This window comes from Aythya ferina, assembly GCF_964211825.1.
Source record: "Aythya ferina genome assembly, chromosome: 1".
Lineage (NCBI taxonomy): Eukaryota > Metazoa > Chordata > Aves > Anseriformes > Anatidae > Aythya > Aythya ferina.
Genome location: NC_140296.1, coordinates 121,846,310 through 121,868,967, shown reverse-complemented (window position 1 = coordinate 121,868,967; position 22,658 = coordinate 121,846,310). Strand labels below are relative to the sequence as shown.

At 43.6% G+C, this 22,658-nt stretch overlaps 1 long non-coding RNA gene across 1 annotated transcript; it reads right to left on the bottom strand.

Moving 5' to 3' along the window:
- Positions 1–8,738: 8,738 nt before the first annotated feature.
- Positions 8,739–22,225, bottom strand: LOC311426642. The gene is made up of 4 exons (XR_014686898.1): positions 22,056–22,225; positions 19,140–19,249; positions 17,578–17,676; positions 8,739–9,244 (listed from the first exon to the last, which is right to left on the bottom strand). It is a non-coding gene; the product is annotated as an uncharacterized lncRNA (long non-coding RNA).
- Positions 22,226–22,658: the final 433 nt, after the last annotated feature.

Sequence of the window (22,658 nt, the reverse complement as noted above, 5' to 3'; positions counted from 1 at the left end):
ACGCTAACAGCCCTCCACTAAACCATATCCCTAAGCTCTACATCTAAGCGTCTTTTGAAGACTTCCAGGGATGGTGACTCCACCACTTCCCTGGGCAGCCTGTTCCAATGCCTCACAACCCTTTCTGTAAAGAAGTTCTTCCTAACATCTAACCTAAAACTCCCCTGGCTCAACTTAAGCCCATTCCCCCTCGTCCTGTCACCAGGCACGTGGGAGAACAGGCCAACCCCCACCTCTCTACAGCCTCCTTTAAGGTATCTGTAAAGAGCAATAAGGTCGCCCCTGAGCCTCCTCTTCTCCAGGCTGAACAAGCCCAGCTCCCTCAGCCGCTCCTCGTAGGACTTGTTCTCCAGGCCCCTCACCAGCTTCGTCGCCCTTCTCTGCACCCGCTCAAGCACCTCGATGTCCTTCTTGTAGCGAGGGGCCCAAAACTGAACACAGTACTCGAGGTGCGGCCTCACCAGAGCTGAGTACAGGGGGACGATCACCTCCCTAGCCCTGCTGGTCACGCTGTTCCTAATACAAGCCAGGATGCCGTTGGCCTTCTTGGCCACCTGAGCACACTGCTGGCTCATATTCAGCCGACTGTCCACCATCACTCCCAGGTCCTTCTCTGCCTGGCAGCTTTCCAACCATTCCTCTCCCAGCCTGTAGCTCTGCTTGGGGTTATTGCGCCCCAGGTGCAGGACCCGGCACTTGGCCTTGTTAAACTTCATGCAGTTGACCTCAGCCCATCGGTCCAGCCTATCCAGATCCTCCTGCAGAGCTTTCCTACCCTCAAGCAGATCGACACACGCACCTAACTTGGTGTCATCTGCGAACTTACTGAGGGTGCACTCGATGCCCTCGTCCAGATCATCGATGAAGATATTAAAGAGGACCGGCCCCAGCACCGAGCCCTGGGGGACGCCACTAGTGACTGGCCTCCAACTGGACTTGGCTCCATTCACCACGACTCTTTGGGCCCGGCTATCCAGCCAGTTTCTAACCCAACGAAGCGTGCGCCAGTCCAAGCCAAGAGCAGCCAGTTTCTTGAGGAGAATGCTGTGGGAGACGGTGTCAAAAGCCTTGCTGAAGTCAAGGTAGACCACATCCACAGCCTTTCCCTCATCCACCCAGCGCGTCACTCTGTCATAGAAGGAGATCAGGTTCGTCAGGCATGACCTGCCTTTCATAAAGCCATGCTGACTGGGCCTGATCGCCTGCTTCCCCTTCAAGTGCTGCATGATGACTCTCAGGAGGATCTGCTCCATGAGCTTTCCTGGCACTGAGGTCAAACTGACAGGCCTGTAGTTTCCCGGGTCTGCCCTCCGGCCCTTCTTGTAGATGGGCGTCACGTTTGCTAGCCGCCAGTCGATTGGGACCTCCCCCGATAGCCAGGACTGTTGATAAATGATGGACAGTGGCTTGGCCAGCTCCTCTGCCAGTTCCCTCAGTACCCTTGGGTGGATCCCATCTGGCCCCATCGACTTGTGTGTGGTCCAGAACGGATCCCAGGCAGGTGGAAGTGCCTGGATGAAGGGTGGAAGACACACAGTGAAGAGATAAATGCTCAGCCAGGAGCAGATCTAGAAGAGTGAGGGTGCTCAGTAGGTGAGGTTTCAGGATCACCTGCAGGAAGGGAGAGGGAAAAAGCTGGGAACTCCTCTTCAACAGAGGCCAAACCACTTCAGCTTTATGTCTTTTGATTGAGAGAGCGAGAGACAGGGTTTTTTAATCCTCCCTGCCACTATACGTGGATGCAGGGAGGGGGAGATGTCCCTCTGCACGTGTGAGTGTCTATACGTGGATGAGAGAGACACAGGGAGAGAGAAAAGCACATGGTCATCTTCTTCACTTGCTCTGAGGTACGTGGGGAGGGATCTGACTCAGCATCTGGTGCTAGGCACTCCACCAAAGAAAGATATAACTCACCATGAATGCTGGAGGGCAGTGCAGTTGCGGGGAAATTTAACCAAAGCAATTCAAGGGCTTCACAAATGCCGTTCCCCTGGTTCTCAGACTGGCAGCAGGCTGTGCTCCATCTAAAACCGAGAGGTCTGGCTGCAAGACAAGAGGGGATGGTCCGGCAGGCTGGTTTAGCACTCTATCAGTTAAACAGAAACTCTGCATTCATTTCTTCCCCGGAGATTTCATGCATCTGATTTAGCATCCTAAACAAGGTATCAAATATTAATACAAAATATTACCTCTACCTCAGGGACTCACAAGCCATTCTTGCTGTATACTCAAGACTTTTATTAAACAGGCTGGGCCTGCAGTTGTATTATTCTTCATACAGGAACAAACCACATTTTCTGTGTCAGGGCGCTGCTGTTGTAGAGCTACGAGAGAGGGAATAAGAGAGAAAACAGCACAGAGCAAAAGAGACAATGGAAGAGAAAGCGATGCAGGGAACCAAAACTGGAAAGTAGGAGCTGGAGAATGAAGGATCAGAGGAAGGAATGAAGGTGTGTGGTAATGGAGAGGGGGGAAAAGGCAAAAGTGCAGGAATAGATGTGGCAAGAGAGAGAGAAAGAGAAAAGCTTATTTGTGATTCATAACGCTGAAGCATATTTCTGCAGGGACTGAGGAGCTACGCTGGAAATGCAGGGGAAGCACATATGATTAATAATTATCTGCAAAACAGAGTTTAGTTTTTTTCCCCTTTGCATTTTCCCATTCTTTTACCTGTTCTCTTTGCTAAATGTGTAGTTAAGAAGTTAACCTGTGTGACCTAGCCCCAGTACACGTCTTCATCTTCCAACAGGAGATGAGCTGCAGCATCCTCTTGTGAGTGGACATTAGTACATAGACTGTTACATCCCCTTAAAATTAAGCAATTCTTATCCTCCTATAGTCTGTGCTATGCAGCTGGTCTGACTAAATGACTGAAAAAAACATGACCTGTTTCTGAATAGGCATGGAAGTGTTATCTTGGTTTGCAATGCTACTAAATTGCAGCTACCTTTGCTGGTCCTGCTTTATACATGCTCTTTCCCTGCTACACTACAGCATAACACAATATGACTGAGTAATACCCACAGGTTTGGGTTAAAGACAGTCTTCCAGATGAGAGGAGTGAGTTCAGCCCTTCTCACAATGCTATGCCACAGATGACTTCGTGTTCATGTTTTGCTGATTTTTAGGATTTGCTCCCCAGACCTCTAATGTCAACAAAAATGAAGACAGACCAAGCAGCAACACAGTGTTAGTTTTGATTCTTCAAGCTCCCCATCTGCTTCCACAGCAGCCGTATGGACTAATGTAATCGCAGGTGGCAGGACCAGACCCTCTCTTTACTTCTTGGAGATCAGATTTTTACAGCATGGCTCATTTGACAGAGCAAACGCAAATGTAATTCCTGGGTCTGCAGAGTTGCTGGCTAAAAGGAATCACAGTTTGATCAAGCAGCCTGACCTTTTGTGCACTGCAGGTCTTTTACATTTTTATTCAGCTGCCACTGTAATGACAGGAGAGAACTTGTGTTTGATAAAAGCATCTTTTTTTTTTATGTTTATTTTTTTTAATTTATTTTTTTATTTTTCAGATGAGTATTTAGCCCTGTTTTAAAGACAGCAGGGGATGGGCCATCCACATTTTATGTCTGTGACTGTTCCCTGGATAACCACCTTCCCTCTTGAAATTCATGTTTCATCTCCAGTATAAATTTGTCCAGCTTTAGCTTCCAGTCAGTGACTCCAACTCCTTTTTTTCCCCCCTCTAGATTAGAAAGCCCTTTAATAGCTAACATTTTCTCCCCATGAAGGTACTTGTACATTGCAGTCAAGCCACTTCTCGGTCTTCTTTTTGACAAGCTAAACAGACTAATCTCTGAGAGTCCCACAGGCAGCCCTTTGCAAATTTTTGTGTCTATTTCCTTCCCTCTTTGCTCTTCCCGCATCCTTTTAGGAGTGGACAACAGAACTGAACATACTATTCCAGACTTACGTCTCACTAGTGCTATTATACAAATAAAAAAATAACCTCTCTAAACCAGAGAAGTAAGAAGCATTTTTTTCTTGTACATTCAAGGCTCTTACTAGCCCCCTTTTATCACACGGTAGTACAAGATGATCATCTTCCTCTGCCTAACCCACTACATCCTATTCAGAGACAATGTGTTCTCAGGCACTTTTGGTAGAAAAGGCTTGCATGCTTTCCTCTTAGCTTCGCATTGAACCATGTAAAAATGCATTTTGTCTGCAAGCGCATGCTTGCTGTTGAATGCATTTCAGGGTCTATGGCTGCCTTTTTCGTTATATTTACCAGTCTGTCAAACTTTACGTCTCAATAAACATTACTGGCTGTGATTTTTTATTTACTTCCAGATCATTAGGCATCAGGCCCAGTTCTGGTGGTGGGTCTGGATGAGATGCAGCCCCTGTTTGAGGAGAAGTTCTTACTGACAACTCTTTTCAGAGGTCTTGCATCTGTTTATTCTTAACTCATTTATGATGTGCTTTATGGCTGCTGTAAATCATCACAGGTCTATTTTTAATCAGAATATCATGCACTACTAAGTGAACAGAAATCTTTGTGGTTATCCTTATCAGCTAAACTTGCGAATCCAAGAAAATCATATCAGGTTTGACATGTTCTCTTGCAGTAAGAACACATTGATTGGCATTAATTATATTTCTGCTCATTACTTTGTCAGCAACTGACATCTGGTTATTTGACCTACCATTACTTGGAACGGGCTGCTTGCATCTCTTGCTACATTAACACAGCATTAGCGTTCTCCCAGGCTTCTGAGACTTTCCCTCCATGCCAAGATTTGTTTATTGTAGGCTGCTGCCTGTAATCAATAGGTAACACAGCACACTCTTTACAAATCGGGAACAAGTCATTCAGATCTGGAAACATCAAAATATCTAACCTTATCAGGTGATGTTTAATATGATCAGACACTAATGGACTGGAAAATACTTCATCCTCTTATGATTTTTTTTACTTTTATTTTTTAATACAGACCAGAAGAAGTACTTAAGCTAGTCTCCCTTCTTCCAGTAAATAAAAAAAAAGGTTTACTTCCATTAGTTATGGACCCATGCAACTGATAGAAATTATCTTGTTCCTAACACACTGGAAATTCTCCTTATTGTCCTTCAATCTGCCAGTCACTTGTTTTTAACATGTATTTAGTTTCCTTTATAAATGTTCTATATTCATAGCTTCTAATTTATATTGACTGCCACCTATTTCTTGATAGAATTTAACTTATTTATCATACTTCTTTTCAGTTTCTGATTGCTGCTTTGACTTTGCAGCTGAATAAGGATGATGAGCTCTCAGCCAAAGTATGCCTTTTGTTGATTGCAAAGCCATACATTTTTTTTCTAACAAATTCTTCTGTAAGACCTGCCAATTTTCAGTCATCTTTTATGCCTAATTTTTCCCCCATCAATTTCTCTTCTACTGTTGAGAAATTAGCTCTTTGGAACTGCCCTCTGTTTGCCCACATTTAATGTAATCATCTCAGATTCATTATCATCTGGAGTTTTAGAAACCTTTAAACTCCATCAGCTCCAGCATACAGCCTTACAAAAATCAAAGCTCCATAAAACAGTGCTTTCTTTTTTTCCTCCTGCAGCAGGTATGAAGGAGGGAGCAGTGCTTAAAGAATAACTCATTTGCTGGTTTGATTTAGTGGTCTCAAATATCCTCGTACCTGCTTGCCTCTGGGGGTTTGTTAGGTGACACGTTAGTCCATATGCATTCAACGTCCTTTGGTTCTGGGTAACTCTAGAATAAATAGAATCAAGAATGATGTCTTTGGCGTAGACTGCCACCTCCACTCCTTTTAGCTACTCACTTATCCCTAAACTGATTAAAACCGTGGATTTTATCATTCTAGTCATGCAAATTGTCCCACCAGGTTTCAGCAATGCCAGTTATATCAATGAGAATTTCTAATTCCTCCTGCTTGTTACAGAGTCCCTTTGCACTGCAACACGAACAGCTGAAACATTTCTTCCCATACACGCTGCCGTGTCAGTGCAGTTTATCTATGATGAGATGAACTTAATGTCATTTTTTCACTCCTGCTCTCTGTGGCTAGAGTCTTAGGTTGTGGAGAACTTGATCCCGTATGAGGATATATACACACAGCATCCTTGATTTGTAACAGTGCTTGGCATATGACTTGCTCTTTTGCCTACAAGAACTGCATTGGAAGTTGGCACATGTCAAGTCTCTCTGTCTTCAGTTAGCTCATGATATGGCATTTAATGACAAGAGATGCTAAATAAGCAGGGCAAAAATGTTTTTACTTCTGATATTTACAGCTGCAGGGAGATTTGTGTGGAGTCAATGGGAGAGGCAGTGCTTGTACTTTGGTCTGGAGATGATGAGTCCAAGTCCAGAATGCAGCAGGATCTGTGCACATGCAATGGAGGGTAGGGAGTCTCTTAGCTGGTAGCAACAAGGAAAGTCAGAATATTTCCCTCTATGTTCCAGCATTTTTTTTTTATTTTTTTATTTTATTTTTTTTTTCCCTGAGTTGCTCTCCATCCAGTTAAATTTTGCAGAGTTCACTGAAACTGGGCACGCTGTGCTGGCCATGTCAGAAGCAAGGTTGGTTAGCAGCAGACTGGGAATCAGTGACATCTCTCCACCTTCCCAGGGTTTTCAGGGGATAACGTATTAAGTCGTGCTAGCAGGAGCTTCTGAGGCATATGAGCAACTGTCCATCATAACAGGATATTTCTTCTATAGTTTCCTTGGGGCACAGATTGCCAGGGCTATTTACTGAGCAGGGGACAGACAGTTAGAAGGGAGAAAAATCTTTGCAGCAGGGGACGTCAAATAGCAGATAATAAATCTGAGACAGGAGCTCTTGCGATGCTGATAGTTGTACACATCTAGATAGAATGATAACATGGGGGAGGATGTTTTGAAACTCAAAACGAGATTAAAATTTCCGTATAATCCCCTGAAAAAAAATATCTTGTCCTTACAAAAAGAGCCAATCTCACAGGTTTGATGCCTCAGTTTCAAATCTTTGGGCTCACTGGGAGAGGGAAGTTGACTCAATTGATAAATGGTTCCCAACCCACAGTAGACTCCTCCTGGAGGAGGCTAGGGGGAAATAGCCAATGTTTTTCTACCCTGGAGCAAGACAGGCACCTGCCTAACTTCTCTGTAGGAGAAAGACTTGTTGGTTACACTTCTTAGTACACCTCCAGCAGTGGTCAATGGGGAACAAACCGAAGCAAGAAAAAAAATCTCCCTACTACATGTATCTCTATCAGAAACATGCTCTCGATCCATGCTTATCATTATATTGGGCTTTCAGTCACAAGTCTCTGGTACTACTATCACTAAGTGCAACACCAGACATTGTTCTTGTTTGCATCAAGCTGTCAAGCACCAGCACTTGTGTCACCCTATGCTGAGGCAAAGCTCAGGTGCCTGCTCCAATGCAAAACATTCAGGAGATGCTCGGTCACCTCTCAGCTGAGTCAAACATTTACAAGAGAACACATCACAGGAGGGGACACATCAGCTGCTTCCTCAGCCTTTCATACCGCTGGCTGCTTGATAACATGGAAGAGGAGCTCGGCTCCATCTGAACAGCATTAATCATGGCTGGATTGTCAGCAGCACTGGAGGCAAAAAGATTTAACAGTAGTGTGGCTGAAGAGAAACATATTTGTCACAAAAGCCTGGGGGTCCCCTGAGGGTGGCAGGGGCTTCTGGAGTAAAACCCTGGGCTGATGGGGAGGTGCTGCTCCCTTTCCTGGCCCTCAGAGTTATGGGGTGCTGATGTCCCAGCTAATGGCAGATGGAAAAACATTGCATTGCATTGCAACATGCCTCGGTAGTGCTTAATGAGAGATCTTGCAGGGAGCCACCTCAGGACATGGTCACCACCGTTCATGCTGCCTAAGCTCCGGGCAAAGCACAGACACTCAGAGCCTCCCTGTGCAAATGTTCTCCGTGCCTTCAGGACTGAAGTGTCAAGATTTATTCCACCAGACTCTGAGATAACATGACAAATTTGCATTTTCAGCTAGGTCGTGTAAATTCCATCGCTTCCTGCCGCATGTAGCCATGCTTTGCTCTGTCAGGAGTGGCTCCCTTTGTTTCAGCAGGAGAGCTGAGGAATGAGATGTTATTCATTGTGAATAAAAAAAACAAACAAACAACAAAACAACCACAAAAACAGCAGATAACACTTTAGGAAACTAAGATGAGTAAACTGTCCCATGGGTCAGATGCTCCGTCCACAGCAGAGGAAACTGGGAATATGACCAGAAGTTTAGCTTGCAGTGGGACAAAATGCTGCAGGGTTTCATATCACACAGGCTTTGCTAATTAGCCAGCTGGAAAACTCTACAGATAGATGTGCAATTATTTATGAACATATGATTGCAAGAACTCTACAAGGTGACTGAGTCCAGCCCCTGCTAACAAAAGCAACTATACCACAACGCTTCTTCTAAACTGATCAAGTGCCAAGTAGCAACAAGGCTTGACCCCTCCCTCCCTTGGACCCCACATAATGTAAGACCAAAGACTATGAAAGACTTCATGGTATCTGAACAAAGACAGGCAAAAACCACCGCACTGGTAGAGAGAGTTCAGCTGTTGAATGCTGTCTGACATATTTGGAGGAAACATCTCACTGAGCCCTACATAGCACAGGACCAAAATCGGCTCTCCCTAATGAGCAGGGCATTGAAAACTTGTGCTCTGTTGCAGTGTTAGATGAAAACAAGCAGACAGAGGAAGGAAGAAAGGTACAGGACTTCTGTACATGTTGGCAGAAATGTTTACTAAAACCTATGTTTGCGATGGCAGAGTTTTCATTCTGTGATGGTTTGTGCTGACTGAGAGTGGTGACAACTGCCCTGCAGGACATTGAGCTTGAGCACTGGGTGAGTGCTTCCTACCTTTACACTTGTCTGTAAAACAAACAGCGTTCAATGAGGATGTATTAAATGACAATTATTACAATAATATATAATAAACCACTCCCCAAAATGATCCAGGCTGGGAATTTTCAGAGTGTTTGTCTTAAACGAAAGAGTCCCAGGATGTGCTAACTTGACTTTTCCTCTTCCATTTGCTATTTTATGTTCCCTAACCTAACAATTCTTATATGTCTCTTCTTCAAAGTAATGGATCACATCCTTCTCAATCTTTCTTCAACAGCAGCCTCCCAGGCAGACAATCATTCATGTCACTGGTCTCTGAACTTCTTCCATTTCTACTGCAACCACTTTGAGGGCTGGTGACTAGGACTGAACACAACATCCTGAGCGAAAGCACACTATTGATTTATTGAATGTCTTTATAATTTCAGTGATCTCTTTCACGCGCATTTTTCTTACTACTGATGCCAGAGGAGTAAATGGATAAAGCAATGTCTCTCAAATACACTGAAATGGAAGATCTCAGGTACAATCCCTTCCTTCCCCTTGGAGAAGTAGCACATCTGACAACCTCTATGTTGCAAAAAGTGCACATCCATCTTGGCTGTTCAGGCAGCTGAACTTTTGACTTTCAGTGTGACTTTCAAAAATGCCGGTGTTTATTGTGTTACTGCACATTTTCAAAGTAGCTGTATCTCATTTAGAGAGGTGGAATTCAGTTAGCTGAAAATGTGAATATCTTATATTGGGTTGAGATACATTGAAGAAGGGAATGCTGAAGGACTTTTATTTGCCAATAACCATTTCTGTAGGTGGATTTTACCATTAAGCATCTGCTACTGTTTTAACAAAGGATTCTTTTTCCATATAAAATATATTGGTTGTCTGTAGTATAGTGGTGGTGTTCAAGGAAAGGTTGGACCTGGTGACATAGTTTAGTGGGTGACATTCGGGGTAGGGGGATGGTTGGACCAGATGATCTTGGAGGTCTTTTCTAACCTTCTAGGATTCTCTGTTTCTAATATCACATAAATATGATGGCATAAAATATATATATGAAAACTGAATTCCTGAAATCAGCCCCAGAATACGTACTGCAGCACTTAGATTAGGTATTAGAAACTTTTTCTTTTGGGACTTCATTTGGAAAAGTTTGCCTGTGGAAGAATCTCTTCTGTGCATATACCAGCCCCTGGAAAAAATCACTTCAGCAGGCTAAAAGTTTGTTATGCCCTAAAAAAACATTTTAAGGGAGGAAGAAAAAAAAAAGTAAAAAAAAAAAAAGTGATGTGTCTTCTGGAAAAAAGCAAGAATATTTAGGAAGTCAAAAGTAACTGATTCCTTCCGACCTCCTGGCCTCCTCTTTTCTGCTAGCTCCTGGATCCCTAAAGGTTGCATTGGCCTTTAAGTAGGGGATCTTATATGTTTAGGTATAAGGAGCAGACGCCTTTTGTCCCTAAAGCAGCTGAGCAGATACCCTTTGAGGAGGGTTTGGACAGAGTGCTGGCAGCCTCCATGCTGACTCTTAGATTTTTCTGCTCTGGTAAGGACTTAAGGATGAAGCTTCTAGACATACAGGCCCTTAAACTCTATTTATCTTGGCATATGCCAGTGTAGATAAAAGAGTATATGGCTATATGCTGAAGCTGTCTGCTAGAGCCAATTGACAAGAAATAAATGGAAAATGTAGCCATTATAATTATGATCAAGTTGTCTTCTAGATAACAAGGATCATCCTCAACTACAGGACACCAATCTCACGGAGTGCTTAGTGAAACAGGCAGTAAGATGATTTTGCATCCAACTTATCATCCATTGCCTTCATGCATTGCTCTTTCTCAGTGTATAATCACACTGTGTGGTCCACTGATTGACTCAGGACTTAGCCATACTAAAAAGAGGCAGCCATGTAAATGACAACACTTGCACCTAATTTCCTAATTTCTTTTTTTTTTAATTTTATTTTTTTTTGGCTACTGAAAGCCACCTGTAGTTGTTGGTGTCATGGGAGAACATACCCAGTCCTGAAAGTAACCACAGCCACGACTACAAAAAGGAACATCAGGGATCTGCAGAACTTTGCTGCTCACTTGTGACAGCACATGTATTAGACAGGTCTCCTACACACAGAAATCTTCCCCAGGTGCTTATAACAAGCATTTAGCTATCACAACAGACTTGCAAATATAAAATATGAATCTTTAACACTGAGGGTATCTTTGGGGATAAGAACAGTCGTGCTTCTGAATTTAAACTATTCACAGCACATATTTGATGTCAGCCTACCTATCAGCAAACAGCAGAGGTGATTAACAGACATGGATCTACAAATGTGATATCTTAGGAGGTTAGGACTCCATGCAAATGCCTGTTATTTGATCTTGCTCATGTTTATCACCAAAGAATCTGATCATTTAACAGTGAATGCATGCAAATCTTGCAGTGAGACAGCAGGGAAGTGCTGGTCAGTCAGCAGGGTAGTTATCTGACAAGAACAGTTCCTCTTTGAATAGCTCTTTGAGCGTCACATTCTCCTGCTATGACCAGATGCAGAAAAAAAATGGTTGGAGGATCTGGTTCAGACCATTAACCATGAGGCTGATGGGACATGTGCAGGCTCCATCCTTGGAGGTTTCCAAGATCAGGCAGAAAAGAGCCCTGAACAACCTGGTGTGACCTCACCGTTGACCCTGCTTTGAGCAGCAGATTGGACCAGATTGACTTCCTGGGGTTCCTTTCAACCTGAATTAAATGACCCTATCATCCTTTTTTTTTTTTTTTTTTTTTTTTTTTTTTTTTTTTTTTTTTGGGGGGGGGGTGGTGATAGGAACAAGAACATTTTGCATTACCTAAGAGCCTACAACTCAGTAAGAGCTATCTGACAGTTCCTGTTGCCAGGGTCCCAAATCACTGCTCTGATGCCAGAACATCTTCAAAGTCCAGTGTGCTTTCTTAGTTGACAGCAATCTTGCTATCAGCTTCACCCTTTGCAGTCTATACTTTGAAAGCATTTTGCAGTCAGTGAAGCCACAGGTCTAGAAAAAAAATATCAACAGGGGATCCTTGGCTGTGAAATTTGTGTCCAGAGAGCAGACTATAATGATGGACAGTAGCTATAACTTCTTATCACTTTCTCCAAACCCATTTACCTTTCATTAGGACTAACGAAATACGGTGGCTATTTTCCACACGTGACCTTCCCCCACAAACGTACAACTTTCTTTTATTTTTTTTTCCAAAGTTTTCTCCACCACCAAGTTTGTTTCCTTTAGGAATGAATACTAAAACATACTTTCTGTTTCATTTCATGTGGACTTTTTTTTTTTTTTCTGTCATATCAAACAATTCCATTCCATTTTGGTTCTAATAGAAAGTTGTTTGTTTGTTTTAATACCCCTTCCTCAGCCTAAACAAACAAAAAATTGGAGAAGAATCAAGTGCTTTTTTTATTCTGAAGAATTAAAATCTCTAAAGGAACAAACATTTCTCATGAGCATCCGTTCCTTTGAAAACTATTTTTTTTTTTCCCAGAAAAAAAAGAAAAAGAAGGAAAAGCAAGCCTTTGATGAATGTATTAGCAACTCACTCTAACTACATTAATAAATGAAACCCTCTGGAAGCAAAAAGAACTAAATAGCCTCTTAATACAGATAGCTGCCTCTGTTGGCTTTTTATGGACTGATGAGCTCGGCACAGCATGCTCCCACAGTCCTTCTGCAAGATGCTCTCCCACCTCGAGGTGCAATAGAAGTCACTATACCATGGTGGGAATCCCTCTGTGAACGACTACTGTGCACACAGGGGTTATATATAGTCTGAAATCAGGTTAGTTGCCTGATTAGTTTATTGCTGCTGAAAGATGTCAGCCTGACAAGTGTTGAGACTGAAAACCCTTGTCTTCCACAGGGTAGATGACTACAAATGTAGGACAGGCTCCAGCAACATATCGTCCCCTCTGCTGAGGCTGGGTATAATGGGACGAATGTGGTGACGTTTTTGTGATGCAGACAGTTCCTCAAGAGCAGCAAGACAGGATTGTTCACAACAGATAGCCATTGTTAGACAGAAGACACTTAGGGCTACTACTCAGTGGAAAAGATTTGAGGTTAGTCATATTATTTTGAATGCAGAAGCTTCACACATTTTGTTACGCAGGCAGGTTTCTATATCTTTTCGGCTCTCTAAACTCCTCGTGAGGTGATCAGTCAGGTCCACTGTCCCACCAGGGAACCCAAGCAGGAGCAGCAGAGATAGAGCTCGACACAGAGCTAGAGAAAAGGCTTTCTGCAGGGCAGGGCCAGCATCCCTGCAGAATACCACTCACTGAATCAGGACAAAGCTGAGCACGGGTTCACAGGCAACATAGACCAGGAGCTTTTTTTAAACTCAGGTCTGGGCTGCTGGACAGAGGGTGCATGAGTGGAAGGCCCAGGTAGACTGGCCGGGGTAATTAAGGTTTGTCAGTGCCTTCAGGGCCTGGCAGATAAATACCATAAAGGTCGTAAATAAGGGGAAGCAGAGTTAAACAGAATGTGAGCACAGAATCACAGGGAGCTGGCTCCAAACATCTTGTGAACAACTGCCTCAGGGCTAAGCATGAATTGATAATCACACTTTTATTTTATTTTATTTTATTTTTTTGCAAAGGGCAGAAAACATTTTATCTCTGCGCTGGGCTACAAGCTGCAATACACAGGCACAAAGGATACACATCACTCAGCAGAAAAGCTGCGGATTCAGCGGAGAAGAGCAAGGTATATGAGGAGAAAATTGAAGGCAGGGGAGAGGAGGAGGCTAGCAAGTGCAAAAGAATTTGTAAGGCTACCCAGTAGGTGAAAACAACCACAGCTACCAGTTGTCATGTGTCAAGGTCCAAGTGGATCACCAGCCGGGGTCAGGAGGGCATTTCTTATCAAAGTAGACATGAAAACATGAGATGAATCGTCAGCAATTTTATGGTATCTTAATGCATCTGGCTGGTCATTGTTAGGGAGAGGATTCCACGGAAGATGATGACCAGAGCTGCCCTAGCACACAAGCTTCTGCTATTCCTCTGGCTCCTTCAGATTTGCCAGGCTCCATTCCCCGCAGACAACAGACTTGATAGAGCCTTATCCCATCAGAATGCTTTAGGGACATAAGGTGTGAAGGTATAATCCCTACATATATACCTTATAACAATCAGAAGGATTTCATTTCTGTCTGGAAACGTTATAGGACCATATTAACTTCTGTGGGCCAACCCCTGGAGAAATGCAGCATACCACCATCTCCTAGTGCACCCTGCACACACTTCATGTGCTATTTGCACTTGAGGAGGGGACTTAGACAGCAGATGCTGCAGAAAAGGGAATTGCTGAATGTTTATTCAGATTCTGCACAGCTGCTCAGCTCCACTCCTCCCCCACTCTCTTTTGTCTCTTATTCATGAGCACTGGTGTGAATGGGGTTCTGCTTGGCGTGTAGTATTTGGGACACAGCTGTGGTGGGGGGATTTCGTGCACGAGGAAGGCGAAATCTTGTCATTAAAAGGATTCTGATGCACAGTGAAGGAGCAGGAAAGCACAGCACGCATCGCCTAGGGAGCCACTTAGACGCCCTGAACAGGAGAGGGGAGCAAGCTGCAGACACATCCCACAGACAAGTTTATTTGCATGAACCATTCATGAAATAATTACCAAGAGCAACAAAAAGCAAAGTCTGTTTGCTAATGATTCATGAGCTGGATAAAGGGCTGAATTAGTCAGATAATTTATTTGTAAAAATAATCTAGCCAGCTGTAATTAGAAGGCTGGATAGAGTGATCTAGAAAGAGAAGGGAAACATTCCCAACAGCACACGACCTTCCAGAGGTTATTGTTATTTTTGAATAGAAGCAGTCCTTAGAGCTTGTGAATTTGCCTGGGTATAGGGTGGATCTGGTGGAGGCCCTGGAACTAGGATGCAATTTATTTATTTATTTATTTATTTATTTTATTTGGTGTGGGGATCCTTTCCTTTCTTGGCCTTGGCCTGTTTGAGCAGTTGGTGCTATTCCCAGTGGCTTTTGGGTGTAGATCAAAGCATTGCTGAAATCACTTTCAAGTTAAGCAGAAAGCATTTGGAATTAGATCAGCAACTAGCTTCATTTTAAAGGAGTTGGAGATTTTCTGGATATTTTTTTTTCCAATAATTTTTATTATTTTTATTTTAAACTTAGTAGGGCATTAACTTTCCTGAAAGCCTCTCCATACAGCTCAGGTCTTCTCCCCAACTCCAGCTCTGTGACTGAACAGGCTGAGACAGTGATGTCCCTTGTGTACCATCCTCTGGGAATGTGCATCTAGCCCATGATGAGTATCTATCTACAGGCCTGCTGTGTGTGAGGGATCCCACACTGTTCATGTAGCTTGCCAAAGAGGTGAGCTCCAACAATTCCTTGTCTGCCAGCTGGCCTGGCCCTGACACCAGCAGTGGTGGTTGGCAGTTCTGCCTCATCGTGGGCCTTGATGCTGGGCTGTTTTCTCCTCTTTCTCTTCCAAGCAGGGAGTGGGGAGGACACCGAGCTTATCTGAGAACAAGAAAGGGGAACTGGGGCATTTCCTAGGACCTCTCCCCTAGCGAACACCTACAGCCATATATGCACACTACTAGGCATGAAGGTGGCAGGGCAGTCCCTTTGGATGTTATCTCCTCCCCTGGGCCACCGCAGAGTTCAGCATGGTGAGCTGTGTGAATAAAGGCAGGGCCCTCCTCTGCCAGAGGAGAAATCCTCTGGAAGGAAGACAAGCACTGGCTGACCCCAGCATCAGCAGTTGTGTCAAGCTCACCTCAGCCGGTCTGTAGTTTAATCATCTTTGCCTGTTTTTGTTGGCCTGCTCCGAAGCCCTTGGAACAACACTCAAAGGGGCCTTTCCTTGGAGCTGCAGTGAAATGTTAAAGGGATCGCTGCAGCTCTCCGCTGCACGGTGAAGCAATGAGGGAAGATAATACGCCAACTGTGCCACGGATTTTCGAACAATGGGCTCTCATAAATGTTCTCCCTCTAAACTATGCTGAGTCCTCCATCCCAGCAGGACAGGCGACAAAACTCTCTTTCATACCCATGGGATGCTGCAGCACAAGCTGACCCCTTCCTGACCCGCACGCTGCTGGAGCGAGCTCCGTTCTGCTGCCAGGGACCCAGCCAGTGTCAGCCAAGACGGGGTGAAAGCTTCATAGAGGGGTTAAAAGGACCTCACATGGAGAGCCCTATTTTTGAACAGCAATGCAAATTGGTGTCATCATTTCGAGGGTATCAGGGATTGGTCTTATAAGGTATATCTGGGAGCCACAGGGGTTTTTTTCTTCTATCCTATGTGCAAAGTTAGTAACATCCAAAGTGAAGCAAGTCCCTTAGATATTGAAAAGTAACCATTCACTGCCAGCTATATAACAGATCTATAGAGATGGACTTGAGATAAGGGTGGATGGGAAGGTTTTCCACTGGATCAAAATAAAATTGTAAATCATTGATGTCTCATTGTTGTAACAATGTGTAAGACCATACTAAGAAGTATGGCTAGACTCCTGCTAAGGTTTAGGAAGTAATCCTTCAGCCCTATCATCGGTAAGAACTCAGCTCGACAGCTGGCACCACACTTCAAAACCTTTATGGATCAACTGGGCAGAGTCTAGGAAGGTTAGTGGTCAAGAAAACACAGTCTGTGAGAAAACACAGAAAGAGCTGGGCTAGCTCAATCTAAAGAAGAAGACATTGGCTGATGAGGAGGAAGTGAAGTACAGTCTCCAGTACATAAAAGGACCACTGCAAAAAGAAAGAGAATAATTCTTTCTTAAGATCTATGCTGGGAAAGGACACGTAGTGAACCGCAGCAAGAGGAATTCAAGCCAGACAGTTTTATGGGTAAGGCTAGCAATGCAATGAAGTAGATCATTTGGGAAAGGTGAATTTCCATCACAATAAACTTTAGAAAGGAAGATACTAAATACCTGCCAGGCATGATCCAGATACAGGTAATTCTCTTTTGGTAAGGCAATGGATGAAATGAATGCTCGAGGTCCCTTTTAACACATATTTTTTAATAGTCTACAACAAGTATCATAAAGCCTCATACAAGCCACACACAGCAGATAGGATTTTGGCACTGGAAGAAGGGGAGAAAGAATGGACATTCATTCCAAAAGATGCTGCACTTTAAAAAGGGAATCAGAGAGTATCCAGGTTAGAACATGCAATCAGACAATATTTGTCTCCTGCATTAGCATGCCAAGCAGAACGCTGTCCACTCGTCATTAGGAAACATGGCCTGTAAAGTCTGCTCTGCAGCGGCACAGAAGACAAAAAAAATTCCCTGACAGGCTGTGTAAAAACAGAAACAAAATCTCCCTCACGCCTAGCTGCCCCACACTGACTTCTGAACACAATTTGTTTGCCATTCTCCAGCCCAGTGATGGCTGCAAGTATAGCAGGAAGGTGTGCAGAATACTTCAGGATGAAAGTTTCTCCCTACAGAGCCATATGGCCACAAGCAGATAACGCTGTGAGCAGCATTCATTAACAATTTCCAAATCTGCAGCAGCTGGAGCGTGGGATCATTTAAAACATGACTGATTTACTTCCTGCAGCCTTGAAAAGGAGGGATCGGTTCGAACCCAAAATGCACAACACATTTCTCTGGACTTATCAAATAAAGCCACATGCCTCTCATTACAAACACACGCGCGCAGGATTTACCTCTTGGGGAGGGAAAACTGCAGAGGCTCACAGGACAGATGCTCGGTGGAACATTGGCAGGAGACCAGGTATCCCAGTTTGCTGGGGCGCCTCCAGGATCTGAGCAGAATGGCACAGAGGAAAGAACATCCATAATAATTCCGATGAAAGCAAAGTATCGGGCTACTCGTTTATTTTAGCAGCGGCAAGAACAACAATAAAAGCTGTTAGAGGCAAGACCATTCTTTCAGCAAAACTGGTATGTGAAGGCTCGTAATGAGCGGCACTCACCTAAAAATAGTGTTCAAGTTAACACAGTATGCCTTAATTTGTGGGACGGTGATCCAACTTTGTGCCCACCAGATGTTACCGCGTTAATTATTGACAGCGGCATGGCATTTCTATAGCACTTCATAGCTTATAAATAGATAGATAAAAAATTAATCAATCAATTTTGTTAGAGAATTAACTACCATCCACCATTTTAGTCTGAGATGATGCCAAGATGATGTTGTGTTTTTTTCTTTTTTTTTTTCTAAAGCATGCAAGAAGGGAGAGACTGAACTTGCCAGAAAAAAAGAGAAATGCTTCCAACCTACAAAATTGTGGAATAATTTCTGAGTGTTAAGCAATGGGGTTAAGTGTTTAGAGCCTCCAAAAATTTTGGGCGCTGGGACGGAATTCATCTCCCTCAACTTGATTGAATGCAGACGTTCGCAGCTAGGCTCATCATCATGGACTCCCTTTATAGTCAGCGGAAAGAAATGAACCATGCCCTTCAACTGCCTGCTCCTTTTGGTTGATCATAAAAAGAGATATTGTAGATGACAAGCTCTGACGTAGCCATGGCACATCTGGGGGAGAAGAATCCTCCCCTGACCACTCCTTTGAAAATCCATCAGGAAAAACATTTCCAGCTCCAAACCCCGGAGCTGCTGCAGTTCAGTTCTTTAAAGCCGAAGCGAGATGGGACCTCCAGAGGGCATGGACAGCTCTTCTCCTCCGGCAGTTCAGCATGGGCTGTGCCTGTGAACTGCTCTGCTGCAGAGAATAAGCGTCTGAGGTTCAGCTCATGGTGGACGCTGCTTCCCAAAAAGAGGCTGCTTGGTTAGCGCTTAAATTGCAGTGATGCTGGGGTTGTGGCTGGGATTTCAGGGGGGATGCTGGAAGCACAGGAGGCAGTGATCACCAGCTGCTGCTCATACTGCCATCCCAGCTCTGTGCTCTACACTGCCTGTGTGGCCTCAGGGAGCCTGAGGCAGTAAAATGACGCCAGCACCACAATGAGCTGGAGGGGCTTTAGTGACAAATGGCAACAATATCCAGAAGTGGATTGCAAAAGCCCCAGCTCTGTTGTCCTTGGAAAAGGCGTCAGAACTGCTGATGCACTGTGATACATGGCTTCCATCAGCCAATTCTCCATAGCAAAAAAAAAAAAAAAAAGTGTTTTATTTTGCCTTTTTGGGATGTAAGAGGTCAGCTGGGTAACAGGAGCATAGAAAGCTGATAGTGTTCAGGAAATACAGTACATTCCTACAGCTGAGAGACTCACAGAGTAGAACAGTAGGACCAGCAGGACTCACCTGATTATTCAAGGTGGGTGGAGAAAGGGGAAGGAATAATTTTCATAAACAAAGATGAAAATCCTATTTCTTCCTCCCATTTTGGAAGCCAAGACCAGGGCAGATTTTACCTTGGGGACAGAAGTGTCCAATTCCATCAGTTTTATAAATTTTACTAAAATCTTTCCTTCCCATTTTGTTTTAGCAGCGATATACAGTCAGAGCACAATGCAACAGATGTTTAAGGGAACAATATTGTACAAAGCCAGAACAGCACTGGTTATCATTATCAAGATAATACTAACAAGACAAGAACATTTTGTTGTTATGTTAGAAGACAGAAGACACAGCCCTTACTTTGTAAAGGACCAGCCTTTGCAACTTTCTCCTTCAGAGGCCTTTTTGGGATCATTTGAGTAGTACTCTGCAAATATTCAAATGTTACTTAAAAATACATATCCAAGGAAATCAGTTACAAGTACTTGTAATAAGCTCCCATAGACTAATACAGTTTGTAATAAGGTATAAACCTTGTAAAGTTCCTCTGCATTTGCCCTCCAGTGTAGTAGTCCTCAATGGGGATTTTATTGCCTGGAGACAGGCTCAGGGATGGGCATGCAGCAACATAGGCTGACTGCAAAGACAGAACGTGTAGATGAAAGCTACAGGGTCTTTTTCAAGGTAATGGGCGTTTTTCTCATTCCCCCGCCTCCTCCCCAAACAAAAAACAAAACAAAACAAAACAAAACACACACACACACACACAAAACAAACAAACAAAAAAACCCCACAAATCAAAACACACATACAACCATGTATGCTCTCCTCATGTAGAAATGTCTTGGTTATGAATTCACTGCTCATCTGATATTCTTTCTTTAAACCTCCATCACATTATATATGCATAAGCTTATCTACTTTTTTTTTTCTTTTTCTTTTTTTTTTTCTTTTTCCAAGTTCTCCATCAGTTAGAACACAATAGAGATGTCTCTGGCCAGGACACTGATACTTTTGCCTTGGATCTTTTGATGCTCCTGGATTATCTCCTCCTCCAGTGAAAGTGCCTGCTTTCTAGAGGCAGCATGACTGTGTCTTGTGCCACAAATGTTTATGGCACCCTCCTGGCAGACAGGCAGACATAGTTCCTGCCCTGAGGAGCTCTTGACTGCAGCTAGGTTAAAACGACCTAATGACAGAGACGAGAGAGTGAAATGTGAGGTTTTTACGGAATTGTTTGTGCAGATTTTCTCTGATCCATGCTGGGATGGGTTGCTCTGTATCTCTCCTCAGAAGTAAGGGGGTCATTAAGGAAACCGTGGCATCTCTTTTGAATGTCTGAGGAAGCAAGCTGCTGTGAAGTGCATAAACAGGGCTGCAAACAGACTCTGAAGCCTTGACTGAGTTACCCTTACACTCAGATCTTGTGTCTCTTTGTTGTGTGTGAAAGGGCCAAAGGACAGAGTAAGAACAGGGTCAACAGGGGATTTCCCTTACCACAAATTGGTGCCAACTGGCACTTCTTGCTCCTTTCTACCTCCAGCACTTTGAGACCACTGCAATCTGGACACCACTAGCTAGGGAAGCCCTGGTTCCCATCTACCTTCCTGGGGAAACCAACCCATCCTGCTTCTCCAGCCATCTAGGCCTTCTGCCTGGCTGAGATAACAGGAATATTTCCAAGCAGGGCATCTGATAAAGCAGGCCTAAGGTTTTGGCCTTTTCAGTTGAACACCCCCATGTGTACACTGTTGGACGCTTACAAATCTTGGCCTTGCTTCTTCAAGGAAAAGGCTGGCAAGGTGATTTTCAGGTGATAGCTGAGCTACATCCTGAGGAGAGTTAAAACTGCACACTTCAATAAAATCTAGAGACTGAGAAATCACTCCCCAAGGAGCAAATATTATTTTACTGCACCAGAGAGTGGACTTCAAATGTGGTTTGCACAGCAGCCCTATAGGGTTCACATAATGGTGCTACAGAGACTGAGCACTAGTCCCTGCATTAATGTACACAGAAAATGTGTTTACTTCCCAAAGAAGGAAGGGGAATAAGTCTCTATACTCTGATATATCTGGAGGATAGGGAATGTGATTTCAATAACTCTAAACCATAACTGCTATTCTGATTTAAGCATTATTTTTATTTTCTCTATCTGAAAATAAATAGAAAGAAAACAATTGCTCTAAGTGATCAAAAACTCTTAATATAATTTCTAATTAACACTTTTTTCATTTTTTCAGAATGTGGGCAGGTACACAGTGGGCCAAATTCATCCCTGGAGAAATGTTACTAATCCCTGTACACACATCTAATCTAATGTTTGCAGGCAGATGGAGAAACTGCCCAACCACTCTCTGTTTGTACAAGTAGGTTTTAGAGGTAAAAGGCAGATCTTGCAGTTTCAGATGATCTGCTCACACTTGCACCCTAAACTGAGTTTCTTTGAAGTAGAGACTAGCCAAACTTTTTAAGAGTATGCAATTTCCCTGTGAGATTTTGAGTTGGGCTGGAATCGTGTTTCTAAAGACATAATGATACTTTCTCATTCTGATTGTATGAAATGTGGAGAAATGCAAAAATAAGAAAGACTTCAGTCTGTCTGTAACCCTGAGGTTGTGCTGCTGCTCACTTCACCTGAATCATTTTGCTCTTTGCTACATTTTCTTTTAATAAAGGCAGCTCTATCTGTGCATTCATTATTCAGCTCCTAGCAGCAGATCAGTTCCACAAGACTCTCCTGGTTGCAGTCATAACTGGTACCAATCAAACCTGGAGCTGAAATACCTCAAATTTCTTCAAATTCGTCAGCTGTCAAAATTAACTCTTTGGATATCTGTTGCTTTACTCAGGTTAGGACCCTCCTCCAATTGCTTCATTAGCATGGAAAAAGCATGCATAATGACACAAGAGATCATAAGCAGAGAGATAAAAACTCACATCTGAAAAGATGTTGCTTCTCTGGATGAAACATGACCTGGGCCTACCTCCTAGCTGTTTTCCTCCCTTAATCGAATGTCAGTGGAGGACAGACGGCTCATGATACCAAGGTGCATGGCCATACTTGCAGCATACAAGTGTGTCCTCTGCTGAGAAGTGGTGGATCCCCTCCCAGACTGCTTTACCCGTGTATGTGACCCTTGCACTTCCCAGTGTGAGCTCTGGGATTATACCCAGGCGTTACCACTAGATGTCCAACTTTGTCCCAGATCCACAAATGCCTCCAGTGTCGAGTGAAGAGGCCCCTACGTGCTCTTCCAGCTGCAGCCATGTCAGCAGCAGTGTCAGGGTGGATTTTAAGTTTTCCCCAGAGGAAAATGATTGACATATTTAAAGGGCTTTAGCTACTGCAGCCGCAGGGATTTCTAAGGGGGGTACTTTGTCCAGAGAGGCAGGCTCAGTGTTACTAACAGCTACTAATCATGATTTTGTTCAAAAATTAAATCTACCTGCTCATACTGTTAATGAAAAAAAGCAATTAATATAGGTCCATTGAGAAAATGTTAACTTATCAGCAACAGAAGCTACATGCTTCTTTGTTCC